Genomic DNA, 13,705 nt, shown 5'->3' on the forward strand with positions numbered 1-13,705 from the left:
TTATATATATATTTTATGAACTTATTTTATTGGTTATTCATTAGAAAATATAGCATAATGGTATATATATTCACTGCAGTTGCGTATTTATATATTATTTTTACACTTTATTTGAGAAAATTTTATTAATTAATTTTGTTAATAATTAACTTCTATGAAAAAAAATAATCTAGTTGTGGTTGGTATATCTTTAATAAAATTTTCTTTATCAAATACATTTTTTCCATTGGAAAAACTCAAAACATAACACTATTTAAAAGATCTAAAATTAATTTTATTTCGATCAATGTAATTGCTCCCCCCACACATACATTTTTCTTTTCTTTAGTAATTAACCCATTAAAAGAAATAACTAATTTACATTAAAAGTATTTTTATTCAACATAATCTATTTCATGTATTACAATTGGAATTTTGAATAATTTAGATAAGAGACATTAATCGTATTCACTTATAGAAATCAATGTTGATGGATGTTCTACCTCAACACATAACTTTTCTTGTACCTACAGACTTTATGTGATGTGTAGCTTTCAGCCCACGTTGCATATGTCTGCCCATTTAGTGTATGTTTGGGTTTCAACGCAAACGTGAATTTTCACGTTTAGTTGAAGCAAAAAAATTTTGCTTCCACGTAAAATTCATCTTCAACGTGGAGAGAGTGTAAAATCAAGTTTCAAAAATTCAATCCAAACATGCACTTAGACAATCAAGTATGAACAATAAATGAAAACAAAAAGATAAAGCAAGAAACGCAACTCTAATGGGAGTTGCTTGTCCCATGAAGCAACTTAAATCCTGATTTTTTATTATTAGAGGACTCTGACGTGACAACATGAGTTGCTTGAAGAAGAGAGAGAGTTGTTTCCTCAAGTAACCGTTCCTTACCAGATTTTAAACAAATCTTATTGAACATATTTAAAAACGTTATGAAGATAATAATGATGAAAATTAATTTCGTATAATGTTTATGTATTTACTATTGTTTTATTTTATTTTTAATATCTACTTATTGTGTATTTTTTCTCGTAATTTATTTTCTTTCATTGTAGTGCAATTATCCTTTTTAATAAAAATTTAAATTTGGTTCATAAATGGTTAGAAAAAAAAATTCTAAAAGTTGAATTTCTTAAAGTTTCTTACCATTGAAATAAATTTGTGTTTAAGTTGTTTAATGCTGACATAATACACTAAAGACTATTTTTTTCATTTTTTAATGCATGAAACAACGGGCTAATTAACTTTTATTTTCCTACAATTATTATATACGATTATTTTATTTAATGCACCTGATATGCTTATATTAAGGCGACAGAAAATAATTATTGTAATAACTTTTTTGTGATTAATAAAAATATTTTATTTTAAAAAAGAAAATATTTTTTTAAAAAAATTTCACTTATGTATTGTATCATTAAAAAAATTTAAAAAAAATCATCATTTTACGAATTCCATTAAATAAAAAAAGATTAATATATCTTTTGTTCCTTAAAAAAAATTAACGTCCAAATTAATAGATGTAAAATCCTCTTTTTATCATTAGTCTAAGCCCTTGATTTGTCATTAAAAAAATAAATAGATGCACTCATTTTTATTTTCATTTCTCAGTGAATCTATTTATTCTTTTTCTAAAAATATAATTCAGTGTTGGGTTTTTTTTCATTATTTTTATGACATGATTTTTTGCACGACAAATCATTTAACTTTCAGCAACATTTCGGTTATAGGTCGGGAAACCATCAATTTCTCAAATTTTCATCGGGACTAAATTGACATTATAACATTTTAAAGTTAAACGGTTGTATAAAAAAAATTAAAATTAAACGGTGTTTATCCATCATTCGTATCTCTCAAAATAAAATAGAGAATATTGACAAAAAAAAATTAACGATACTGCCTAAAGTTAGATAATTGCATAGAAAAATAGTAGTATTAAAATATTAAATAAAATATATTTTAAAATATTATAAATTTTAATAAAATTAAAAATATACATATAAGATATTTGTAGTAAAAATAATATTATTTCTTTACTATTAGAATTTTTCTTATTACATACAACTTTTCATGCAAATTTTACATAAAAATTCATAGGAAACGTTGTTCTTATAAATTTTTCTGCGAAATTTTATCTCTAGGTAATACTTTCGTGGATAATATGTTCTTGTGAATTTTAAAATTCGCAAGAAAGTTTCCTATTAAGAAAAAAATTTGCAGAAAAGTTTCTTGTGAAATTTCCTGCGAATTTTTTTTACAAGAAATTCTAAAGAAAAATTCCTTACGAAAACAAAATCAAAGAAATTACTATTCGAAAGTAATTTTTTTGTACAATTTCTATTAATAATTCTTCAACTTTCAAATGCTTACAATAAAAGCATCTGAAACATTAAGAAATTTGTTTTCACGCCTCTAACATGTGATAGATAACTTTTTAGACTCTTAAATTGTAAATTACATGTCTAGCACTTAACTATACAAAATGAATTTATAAGGTGAGTGTTACCCCAACTTATATATTCTTTAATTATTTTATTTCTAATCGATGTGAAACTTGAGGAAAATCTTTTAATTTTTAAACTTATAAATTTATGTATATAATTTTTTTTATTTTTCCTGTGAATTAAAATTGGGAGAAAAATCTGCAAGAAAATTTCTATGATCATTAAAATTGTAGCAAAATTTGCAAAAAAAAATATAGATTATTTTTCATAAAAAATTTATAAGAAATATTTGTAAATTATTTTTCACAAATAAATTTGCAAAAAAAATTTGTAAAATTATTATTATAAGAAAATTCACAAAAAAAAATTGTGAATATTTTTTTTAGAAAAATCCGTAAAAAAAATGACATTTTTCTAGTAGTACTTACATAATAATGAGTGTAAAATGTATTTTGACAATAATAATAAAATATATTTTAATTAATTAAATATCTTTTAGAAAATAATATAAAATCTTTTAAATAGTTAAGTGCGAGTTTTTATTTAATTATTAAGGTTTGTGAAAATATATGTTTATGGTATATTATAAAATCTTTAATAAAATTTTCTTTATCAAATACATTTTTTTCATTGGAAAAACTCAAACATAGTATTACTTAAAAGATCTAAAATTAATTTTATTTCGATTAATATAATCGCTTTTACGCATACATTTCTCTCTTCTTCTTTTTTTAATTTACGTTAAAATATTTTTTGTTTAACATAATCTATTTCATAATTTAAAATAATTTAGATAAGAAACACTAATTGTAATCACTTGTAGAAATGAATGTTGGTGGATAGAAATATACCTTGAAAAAAGGATCATCAACCTCAACATAATTTTTCTTTTCTACCTACAGACTTTTTTTTCTCTTTTTTGTAGCTACAGACTTTATATGATGTGTAGCTTTCACCCCACGTTTCATGTGTGCCAAGTTAGACAATGAAGTATGAACAATGAAAACAAAAAGATAAAGCAAGAAACGTAAATAAATTATTAAGGCTAGTTAACTTTTATTTTCCTACAATTATTATATATACGATTATCTTATTTAATGCACCTGATATGCTTATAATAAGGCGACAGAAAAATAATTATTGTAATAATTTTTTGGTGATTAATAAAAATATTTATTTAAAAAAAACTATTTTTTTTATCTTTTAACATATGTATTCGATTAAAAAAAAACTCATCATTTTACGAATTCCATTAAATAACAAAGGACTAATATATCTTTTGTTTCTTAAAAAAAATTAACGTCCAAATTAATAGATGTAAAATCCTTTTTTTATCATTAGTCTCAGCCCTTGATTTGTCATTCAAAAATAAATAAATAGATGCTCTCATTTTTTTTTTCATTTCTCAGTGAATCTATTTTTTTTTTCTAAAAATATTAATTTTTTTGGTTTTTTTATTATTTTTTTACATGATTTTTTATACGACAAATCATTTAATTTTCAGCAACCTTTCGGATATAGTTTGGGAAACCATCAATTTCTCAAATTTTCATAAGAACTAATTTGACATTATAACATTTTATAGTTAAACCGTGGTAAATAAAAATAATTAAAATTAAACGGTGTTTATCTATCATTCGTATCTCTCAAAATAAAATAGAGAATATTGACAAAAAAAAATTATGATACTACCTAGAGTTAGATAATTACGTAGAAAAATAGTAATATTAAAATATTAAATAAAAAGTATTTTTAAAAATTATAAATTTTAATAAATATAATATAATTGTAAAAAAATATCATTATTTCTTACATTGTAATGAGTATAAAATATGTTTTTACAATAATAATATTAACTAGTTAAATGTGTTTTAGAAAATAATATAAAAGTTTTTAAATAATTAAGTGAATTTTTATTTAATTATTATGGTTTGTGAAAATGTATGTTTATGATACAAGTTATTTGGAAGATTTTTTTTATTATTATACAGTTATATTTTATTTATTTATTAAGAAAAGGGGAGTTTTATTTTAAAAGAGAGGTTATTAAAAAACATTAGTTTTACATTCCTCTTCTCATCAACACTTCTTTTCTCTAAAATTCAATACCTTCAGTGAGTAAAACGCAGATGATGAAGGAGCACATCCTGGAGATGCCGTTTCACATCAAGTGTCTATGAAGCTAAGAAGGAATTGAATAAGCTTTTATGGGTAGAGAGATTAACCCTAATCTTGTTTTTGTCATGTATGTCATATGAGAGAAATTCTCATTTCTATTATAAGTTGTGATATGTCATTCTCATGTGCTTTTAATTATATTAATTGATAAGCAGATATGTGTATTTCTATATAATTGCTTGAAATCATGAATTTATGAGTGCATGTGGATTCCTATAGAAACTCTTGGGATAGGAAAAACTAAATTAGTGAGGAATGATGTATTTTGGGATGTAAATTGATTACTTAATTGTATAGTAATAGGCTTTAATTTGAGATCTTATTGATTGCATTTGGATTGAATGTGTTAAGAAATGGTGTATGAAAATGTTAGAAAGCCTATGAATCATATAATATCAGGTTCTGGATTATCATAGCTCCCTCAAGTGACTTTCAACTCACTCAAGCGAATTTAGACTCGCGTAAGGGATCTTAGGCTTGCTCAAGCTAGTCCGTGACAAAGAGTTTTAGGCACCAACTTGCTTAAACGAATTTTTGTTTGCTTTGAGTAAATTAGCTATCGCTTAAGCAAATGATTGGCTCATTTAAGCGAATAGATGCACGAATTTTGTTTTGTGGTCTTCATGAAAGATGTAGTCCTATATGTTAGCTTACAAAATCCGTTGGAATCACCTAAAAGTAAGGTATGAAATTCAAGTTATGATCAAATTAGTGAGCAGATGTCAAATTATCAAATTTAGGATGAAATACTGTGATTTTGTACTTTTTAAAAATAGTAGAAGACAAAATCAACTATTAAGGTCAACATAAGAGTTATATATAATTGTATAAGATTTCTAACAAAATTAAGATCAACTTGATATTATAAGTATAACTTCATATATCGTGTTTAGACTCCACAATGTTGTAAGAGCTTAAGATATATAAGAAGAGACAATTTGATAATTGTAATGGTGAGTTACTTTACCTTTTAAGTGTTTAATCTTAGAATAATTAAATTTATAATAAAATTTAAGAGACTAAAATTGTACGTTTGCAAAATTATAAGAACCAAAAATAAATTTAATAAAAAAAGCACTTCAATTTTTTGTCCCATAAAAATTTGTAATTCTCCTATTTAATCCATTATTATATTTTTCTAATTGAGTTCTTCAGAAAAATATTTTTTTTTGTTATGAAATGATCTTTTTTGTTCCAATTTTTCTGGTTTAATTCCTGTAAAAAATCCACAGCATGGGAATGGAATATTAGTATATTAATGCTTTTATAAATCTAAAGACAATGTTTGGTTCCCATTATAGTGTTGGTTATGAATTGGTCAACGAACATGAAGGCAGTGGATAAAGTCCAATTCACATTCACACTTTCCTTTTCAACAATTAATGGTACGATGATGTTTCGTTTTCGAAGCCATAAAGTGTTACCCGATTCAGCATAGCTTTCACTTTAACCATTATTAATTAACATATTCTAATTAACAGTTTTCTTTCTCTTTATATTTTGTGGATTTAATAGTAACTTTTACATTCCTTTTTTCATTGAAAATGAATAAATAAATCATGTGTTACTTTTCACCAACTTTTGATTTTGTTTTTAAATAATGATTTAAATTAACTTATTTAACTTCTATATATTAAATATAAATGATTATTTTATATGAGAATATTTTTAAGATTTTTTTAATTTTTTATATGTTAATTTTTTATTTATCAAAATTATTTATAAATTAAATTTTAATATTTTTAAGTAAATAAAAAAATATCATGTTATAATATAAAATATTTATTATATATTTAAAAATATTTATTTATACAATTTTTAAATATAATTAATATATTTACACATAGTATTTATTGTATAATTCATTATAAATTTTAGTTATATATAATAAACATTTAGTTTGTATATTACACATGTTAAAATGCTAGTTTAAACATAATAGGCAAGAAGAGTTTTAATTTATAAAATATTAAAATACATTTTTAGTGAAAAATTTATATATAATTTTTTATAAATAGATATATAACGATCTGACACGTCATTACACTTAGTATAGTTCAACTACTACGCAACCAAAAAAATAAAGCACACACAACTAACCTAGGGTTCTCATCCGACAATTATTTATATAATCATGTAATTTGTCCATGTTTAGGGCAAAGACATAATACTAAAATCATAAATACCCTTACAAGATTATATGCATACCCATTAGACATATACAATCTACATCAAATACATAGATGAATACAAAATAAACTTTACTCGTCGATCAAGCATCTACACACAAATATGTTACATCAGAGTAACAGTAACATAAAAGAGTCATCTCCAACATGGTTCGCTACCAATCATCCAAGCAATTTGCTAATTATGTCTTGCTTTCATACCAAGTATAATTATTGCAATTCCAATCACAATAAAAACAAGCAATAATAAGCTTGTGAAAATAATTAGCATGCAACTCACAAGCAAACTGTAACAGCCCAAGCAACCCGCATGAGGATATTGTCCGCTTTGGCCCACGGCCGCACGGTTTTGCTCTTGGCGATGACACGCATGCCACCCCAAAAGGCCTCCTCACAAGGAAGGTATCCACACCCATATATATGGCATGCTTCGTTCGCCTTCCTAACCGATGTGGGACTATATCCACCCCCCCTCAAGGGAGTCCAGCGCCCTCGCTGGCACACCGATCCGGGCCCCGGCTCTGATACCAATGTAACAGCCCAAGCAACCCGCATGAGGATATTGTCCGCTTTGATATAGTCCCACATCGGTTAGGAAGGCGAACGAAGCATGCCATATATATGGGTGTGGATACCTTCCTTGTGAGGAGGCCTTTTGGGGTGGCATGCGTGTCATCGCCAAGAGCAAAACCGTGCGGCCGTGGGCCAAAGCGGACAATATCCTCATGCGGGGGTTGCTTGGGCTGTTACATTGGTATCAGAGCCGGGGCCCGGATCGGTGTGCCAGCGAGGGCGCTGGACTCCCTTGAGGGGGGGTGGATATAGTCCCACATCGGTTAGGAAGGCGAACGAAGCATGCCATATATATGGGTGTGGATACCTTCCTTGTGAGGAGGCCTTTTGGGGTGGCATGCGTGTCATCGCCAAGAGCAAAACCGTGCGGCCGTGGGCCAAAGCGGACAATATCCTCATGCGGGTTGCTTGGGCTGTTACACAAACAACTTACAACAATACAACATAGACAACTTAATTAATACTCATTGCAACTTATCATAACAATTTTCATCTTATCAACAATACAACACACACCTTGCAACATAAGACAATCTTAACAGCTTTATCTCAACATGTTCAACACATCAACAATATACAACTAATATATCGTTACACATGTCAGTTACGGAGATCTCCTACGACAAAGGTAAAAAATTTAAATGGATAGACTCTATTGAACCACATCATTTGACCTATCATAATTAGGTCAAGTATAGACAATTCCAAGCGTCTGAAAGAACCTGTTTAACAATTTAATTTGATTTTTAAGATGTTCACACTTAAATTAGGAAGTTTAGTGCTATTATCAGGGCAGAACAACTTGGATATGAGTCTACCATGACATTAGTTTGCAACACTAAGCTTCCTAAGGGATTAGTCTGCTAACTACCCTCTAAATACTATACTCTTCCAATACTCAGTTACGGACTAAGTCTCCGACCTTGTACTTTATCTAGTTGGTCTCTTTATACACGTATGTCTCGACATTACCTACATACGAATTTCGCATAAAATCTATAGAAGACAACTTAAAACAACTATCTATTTAGAAGTCAGCTTACTTACTGAAGGGTTCTCAACTAGGCTCGTAAAACACCAGACTTATATCTACACAATAAAATATTTTAATTTCTAAAACATTTTTGACTCATCACTAGTTTTTATATATTTTAGCAAGGACATGTATCTATACCACATGCCTAACAACTTAATCAACTTTAGCATCATCCAACTTCACAACTTAATCATCTATCAACTTATAAATTAACAGCAAAATCATCATTACAAAGCATATCAACTTAAAGCATAATAAGTTATCATCATACCATCTTTATCATACAACTTAATCACCATCTTTTAATCGTAAAACAACTTAGAACATCACTTTAAAACCATGCAACTCGTGTCCAGCATGGTTGAGATAAAAAGTCTCCCACTCTCAACTTAAATCAAGTCTACAAATTTTTAATAAATTTAAAAATTATTTAATACTTTATTTCATTAATTCAAATTAATTATAAAATAATTTTATGCTTATTTGTTAATTTGAATTAACAAAACAAAGTATCAAATAATTTTCAATTTTTAAAAAATTTACAGACTTGATCCATGTATTAAAAATTTTAAATTCAACGATTAGTAGTTGAAATTTGATGTAAAATAAGTTATTGAATAAAATAAGTTTAAGTAGACTTACTTATAAAATAAATAAATAAATAAATAAATAATATATATATATATATATATATATATATATATATTATAAAAGTCAAGATCTTTATTATATTAAAATGCCATAATACTATAGTGGATAATATTATTTTTGTATACATACAAACCAAAGTCTGTTTATTGATTTGACAAACCACTGCAAGGAAAAGTAGCACCAAGTTTATATACATTGTGGATTACAATTAACTATCGTTTAAATAACATTGACCTAAGAGTAGGTTGTCATTTACTTATTTCTTTATTAAAACAAGTAAAGTAAGAATTTTTTGAGATACTTCAATTGCATTATAAATTTATATACAAAAATTTATTATTTTAAAATTAATTTATCTACCAAATTCTAAATATTGTAAATCCTTAATTAATAAAAATAATTTTTTATATGACAAATTCAAAAATAAAATCATATGATTAGTTACATTACTTAATAAGTCATGGTCAACATTGAGTTTTAATTATTAAAAAAAAAATCAAAAATATATAATATTTCATAATGTAGATTCAAATTAAGGTATAATATATTTTTTATAAATATACATTCACTTAAATTAATGTAATAAAATATTTTTTAAATTTTTTAAAAATTTGTAGATTCGATCTATTGATTAAGAACTATTAATTTAATAGTTAAAAATTGTTAAAATTAAATATTGATTATAAGTTATTCAGTGAAGTAACTTAATAATGAGTTACTCTTAGAGTAAGTGCATCCATTCTCAATATTATACGTTAATTTGAATCTATATAATAAGAAATCATATACTCACTACAAGAAATGTTATATAAAATAACATACAAAAAATGTCACTATAAGTATAATATATATAAGTATATATCTATTTTACATATAATTACACATAATTTTAGTGTTGATTTTGAATGAGATTTAATAACATATTTTGTTTGTCACTATAGTCTATATTTACTTTTTAACAATATAACAACATATATTGTATTTATTATATGAGTTAAAATAGCTTTTAGTAACACATATTGTATCATTATAAGATGTGTGTCACTATATGAAGATTTTCTTATAATAATTTTTCAAATTCTTTAAAAAGTTGTATAATTAATTTATTCATCAAGAACTATTAAGTGAATCATTGGAATTGATCATAAATTATTGAACGGAGTAACTCAATAATGAGTTACTCTTACAATAAGTGAATCTCTTCCCAATATTATATGTTAATTTGAATCTATATAATGAAGTATTATATACTTTTCAAATTCTTTAAAAAATTGTAGACTTAATTTATTTATTAAAAATTATTAATTTAACAATTAGAAATTATTAAAATTTAATGTTGATCATGAATTATTGAGTGGAGGAGTAACTCAACAATGAGTTAATCAAATTACATAAGTGTAATTTTTACAACTATTACATTATGTAATAAGTTTATTTAAAAAATGAATTTTGTGAATTTAACCGTTGAATTAAAATTTTATATTATCTTGAATATGTATGTCAAATTTTTTTAAAATTAAATAACAATAAAAAAGAAATCATGTTACTCATATTTTAGTATAATTTAAAATGAATATATTAAATCACGTTGTTTATATCTTAGTTTAGTTGAATCAAGACTTTTTATTTTCTAAATCCACAAGTATGACAAATGGAATTTGTTAGTTATATCATAAAAATAAATAAATAAATTTGTTGACACTAAAATAAGTATTACAAACATAGATGTCCAATACATATGATATATAACTCAGTCCTTGTTTGATGCAAAAATATTATGTTTAAAACAAAACATTAAAATAAATTGACTAAGATTTGAACATATATAAAATAATTCTCTTTGATGATATTTATGTTTTCTTACACAAATTCAAATTCATTTGTGGTTCACACTTGACATACAAGTTAACTTCATTGTGATAAAATTCTTTATTCAACATAATTCAAAAGCATTAATTCATTCTTCTTTATTAGATATTGACGAAATAATGATATTAAAAAAACTTGAATAATGAACATGAATAATACTTATAAATCATAAATATACTTATTATTTTTAAAAGATTAGACTTGATTGTTTTTAAGTTTTTATGAATATTTTAGGGGAATAAAATAAAATTTAGAATAGTTAAAGAACAATAATAAATTACAATTTTTTTAAAAATTTATGGATTTCTAGTTTAAGTTCACATAAAATATCATTATTGGATATCAATATCATTATTTTGAAAAGATTATGATGATAGTTTATTAACTAATGATTTGTTGTAGATACAACCTATTAGCTAATGTAGAAATAATATGTTATTATATTATAGTTGCAATTATTAGTTTACAATTATGGTTTAAGGAACACATTATGCACCATAAGAATTACTTATTGAAGCATTTCAAGAATTGTGTTTAAAACATATTTAAATTTACATTCAAGTATATAAATGATAATCATATACTTAGAAAATGAAAATGTCTCGTGCGAATACATGAATATCTTACTAATTATATATTAAAAGTGAATTTCGTCCGTTCAACCTTTTAATTATAATTTTATATCTTATTAAATATTTATGGCAAATTTTATTAAAATTAAACAATAATAAATAATCAAATTATTCATAGCTTAATATATTTAATATATATATATATATATATATATATATATTAATTTTGATCTATATAAATGAAATATAAAATAAATTTATATTAATATAAATTTTGTATATATAATTTAAGTATAAAAAACTCTCGATCTAATATTGAATTTTAAGAAAACATAATTCAAATGAAAGATATAAAACAATAGAATAGTTAGCAAAAAAAAAAAAACTTAATTATGTGCAATTTAATCTTTCCCATTTTAGTTATATAAAATTAAAATCTTTCTTATGTATTATAGAAGCTAAGATACTTATTTAGTTTATGTACGGAAAATTAAGGGACAGTGGAGCCCCACAATTAGATTCATGAGGTGATTTTTCCAAAGACATCAGTGTTCAAGACCATATGTGAAATGATCGAAGGCAAGTCGATGTGGATCATCTATTTCCTTTCATTAATGCATGATTTCCTTTCTTTTCTTTGACTAAATTAAGAGGTAAAGAAGTTGGAATATGTGGTTAAATTTGAGACACGGATTTCATAATACAGTGATGTATAGTTACACCAAGCACAATATAGCACAAATTAATTAGAGGATTTTGAATCAGTGTATCTCATAACTCTTAATTTGAGCACTTTGAGTTCATGATGCACAATTTATTTGTCTTCCTCGTGATGCACTAGACCCATGCGACCCACAAATTAAGTAACAAACTTTGTGTTACAGAAAATAAATATCTAAGTTTTAATGGCATGAACAAGTAGGAGATACTTTGTACATGCATAGGTTGTGAGTGAATGAGTCATGTCTTCTTGTCTTATTGACTTTCCATAATAATTTGCTCGACAATTTCTTGCAAAGCTAGCTAGATGTTTGTCGTGTTACGATCTTCCCAAGTATGTTGCGGTTCAAAATTTGCTTCATCATCCTTTACCACACAAGGGCAAAGTAGGGGCCATCGCCCATCGGTAATGAGAAAACGTTTAATGTATTCATGCTGTGTGTGGATAAGGGAGGAAATTTTCATTATAAAAAACGTGTTAATTAATGGGCCATTTATTTGTCTTCAAAAAGATTAAAAATATCTTACACTATTTTATCATGGTAAAAACTAAAGACACGACACATTAAAGAATTTACCCTCGCATACATATTATTGTTTGACACTCTATCAAGAGTAATCATTGCGGGAGACACATGAATACACAAGAGGTAACAATATTTATTTTAAGGTATATAGTTTATTTTATTAGTTGACTGACACTCTCTTCTTTTATTTTATAATTTAGTTTTTACATATCACTATTTTTCATAATATTAATTTATTTACATGTTAAAATCTATTCTCTTTTACTATTTAAACTTTTTTCCACGGTTAAAAAAGGACACAAGATCATTAATGCATATTTCAACACGAGATCATTAATACATGTTTCAACACGAGATCATTCTGCATTTCTACTAGTGATTTAAAACTCGGATCAAACCGGTCAGGCGGATCGATTGGATCGGGAATCGGTAATTCAGCCGGTCCGAATCTTAAATTGGATAGGTTATGCAGTCGACCAGTTTTTAACTGGATTGAACCGGTCAATTTTCTGGTTCAACTGGTGAATCAGTGGGTCAAACCGGTTCAACCATTTTTTTTTCTTATTTTTTTAAAAAAAAATTTAAGGGACCATAAATCACAAAAATAATAATGAAAATTGAATCTCTTAATGGAAGAGCATCTTATTAAATATAATAATGACTACTTGTTCTAATGTATTTATTTGTAAAATATACAACTTAAATAACTCTTATAGTATATTATTAATTTTAAATTATATATTTAATAATATAATATCTATGTAGATATTACATATATTATTTTGTGATATCAATTGCAAGCATATTATATATGTACATATTATTTATATTTTTAATTTGTATTAATATACAGTTTAACATGTAATTTTTTATGTATTTTTTTTACAAAATAAAAATAAAAATAATTTTAAATAAGATAGAAAAATTGAAATTTAAAATAAAATATAAA

Source organism: Cajanus cajan, chromosome 8, assembly GCF_000230855.2.
Source record: "Cajanus cajan strain Asha chromosome 8, NIPB_CcT2T_4, whole genome shotgun sequence".
Taxonomy (NCBI): Eukaryota; Viridiplantae; Streptophyta; class Magnoliopsida; order Fabales; family Fabaceae; genus Cajanus; species Cajanus cajan.